The sequence below is a fragment of the Lissotriton vulgaris genome, chromosome 1_1, assembly GCF_964263255.1.
Source record: "Lissotriton vulgaris chromosome 1_1, aLisVul1.2, whole genome shotgun sequence".
NCBI lineage: Eukaryota > Metazoa > Chordata > Amphibia > Caudata > Salamandridae > Lissotriton > Lissotriton vulgaris.
Window position 1 is genome coordinate 1593992101 of NC_141685.1, and position 2525 is coordinate 1593994625.

Sequence of the window (2525 nt, forward strand, 5' to 3'; positions counted from 1 at the left end):
GTGAAATCATAAGCGCTTAAAAGGCTGCAAACCAATTGGTTATCTTTCCAAACTTTGTAGTTAAAGGGAGAAAGCTGTAGGTCAGCTCCCATGTTCTATGATTGTAAGATGCCGTATAAATGAATTGTCTTTTGAGAAGTACAAGTTTCACACTTTTCTGCTCGTCTTTCCCACCACCCTCGAGATGAGAGCATCACTGTTGGTTGTTTATCTTTTCTTCGGGCTTCATGGAAGCATACACTGATTTTCCTCCTTTTCTTATGGAGGAGCTCTCTTTCTGCAGCAGGTCACATTGGCTTGGTTACAGCAGGGTAGGGGAAGTCAGGCACCAGTGATCAGCAGCAGTGGTAGACTACTTCTTCACAATCTGGATAACATCTTCGTGTTCTATAATGTGCGACAGTCCAACTCTCTGAGGGCTGTACTTCGTGCTTGTGCCCCACACCAAGGCATATTTGAACTGGCTTGCAAGTGTTCAGTGAATTCGGTGGCACACATGTTCGACAGAAGCTCCTTTCCACAGAATGATTGCATCTGAAAAGTCTGGCCTTTCTCCACGCGTTTTAGTATAGATGCAGGTCAATGCAAGGTATTCCCATAGCATCTCCAGTAGAAAATCCAAATTCAACTTCATACGGCAGCTGATCACAACACTATTCGGCCTCCGAGCCAGACGGTCCACGTCTTCCATGGAGACCTGATCAATTTTGTTATAAACATATAAGCAAGGCATGTAGACCCGGTTTCCTACAATCACATCAATAAAATCATCAGGGGTTGCATCTTCTCGAAACAGGATTTCAGCATTGAAGATTTTGTATTCATGGAGGATGAGTTGCACCAACTTTTCAGAGCACTGCGTCAGAGGAACTGTTGAATTGAAGGACATACCGCCACCTTTCTTCGGCTTGTAATAGATGTTCTGTTTTGGTTTGTTCAGCCGAATTCCTACAGATTCCAACTCCTTTTCCAGTAACTCCCTCTGTACTTCTCCTTTGGTGGCATCCAGCATCATGATGACCACGTCTGCAGTTCTAGCCACAGCTATAACTTGACGACCTCTGCCTTTGCCTTGTGAAGCACCTTCAATGATTCCTGGGAGATCGAGAAGCTGAATATTCGCCCCTTTGTACTCAATGACTCCTGGAATACAGGTGAGTGTTGTGAACTCATACGAGGCTGCTTCACTGGCCGTGGAGGTCATCAAGCTGAGGAACGTGGACTTACCCACAGAAGGGAAGCCAATCAATGCCACTCGGGCATCTCCAGATTTCATTACATCAAACCCTTCTCCTTTGGCTGCTGCTGATTTTGAGGGCTCAAGAAGCTGGGCACAGTAATTCGCAAGCTTGGCCTTCAGCAAACCAAGATGGTATTCAGTGGCCTTGTTCTTCTGCGTCCGTGCTATCTCCTTCTCAATCTCCGATATCTTCTCCAGGATCCCCATGGCGGCTGCGGGACAGAAAGTCCAGCGTATATCCAAAGAAAGCCCACAAAATGTTAATGTTAAATATGTCCTTACAGTGTAAAGGATCCCCATAGCTATGTTCACTGTATCTTTGTTTGCTGTTCCATAGGAACGCTTTGGGTACAATATTACATTTAATAATGTTATATCTGGCTAGGAAACAACTACAAATGTAATTCTTGGACTTTAAAAAAATCTATTTTTATGAGCCCAATTCAGTGATTAAGTTGGATTTGTAATAAATATTTTGGAAAAGGTACTTTTAGAAAGTTACCTTTTCCCCAGTTTAGAGTTCCATTTGCATGAGCTTCAGCTGTCACATGGCATCTGAATAGTCCCCTTGAAGAGGTTTTAAAGATGGTCCCAGTACAGGACAAAGGCTTGGGTAGGTATTTTCTGTTTCTCTGGCAGGATGACCATCTGAGCTGTGTCCAGAAACTTGATTAACTTCAGATGCCTATACGGTCACAGGCAGATAATGGCTTGTGCTTGAGCAGGAACCCTCTTTGTTTCTCCCCCCACACACCAGTCCGTCAGGCATCAATCCTAATGGGAGAGGGTCTGCCCCCAAGACTATTTAGAGTGTCCTCTTAGCAAGGGGTTCTCATTTTCTTGTCCACACCTCTGGAGTGGGCACACGGGAGTTAATCTTGACACCCAGGGTCCAGGACCCTTGGCTGATGTCAAAGTGTACTCCTCTTAACATTTCCTGAAACCTGGAACTTAGAATATTTTTTGTTCTAAAGACCTCCAGTGGACTGGGACCAACCTGCCAAGCTGATCGGCTGAAGGTGCATTGCTGCTGGGCCAAAGATTCAGGTCACTCCAGATTGGAATGTTTCCACAGCAGCAACTCATTTTAATTGAGATTACAATGAGCAGGTATTCAGACTCATAGATGCCTCTTCAACTACAGCCATTCACTGCTGGAAGAATTTGATCTCCAAAAACATGACTAAGTCCGAAGGTAGGAATCTTTACGGGGTGATGGCACCAACATAATCTGATCAGTGAGAGACCTTACCTGGGCACAAAAATTAAATTTCTTCCACTCTGA

The 2525-nt window shown here is 44.6% G+C and overlaps 1 pseudogene; it reads right to left on the reverse strand.

The window, feature by feature from the left end:
• Nucleotides 1–250: 250 nt before the first annotated feature.
• LOC147750854 (developmentally-regulated GTP-binding protein 2 pseudogene) lies at nt 251–1485 on the reverse strand (annotated as a pseudogene).
• Nucleotides 1486–2525: the final 1040 nt, after the last annotated feature.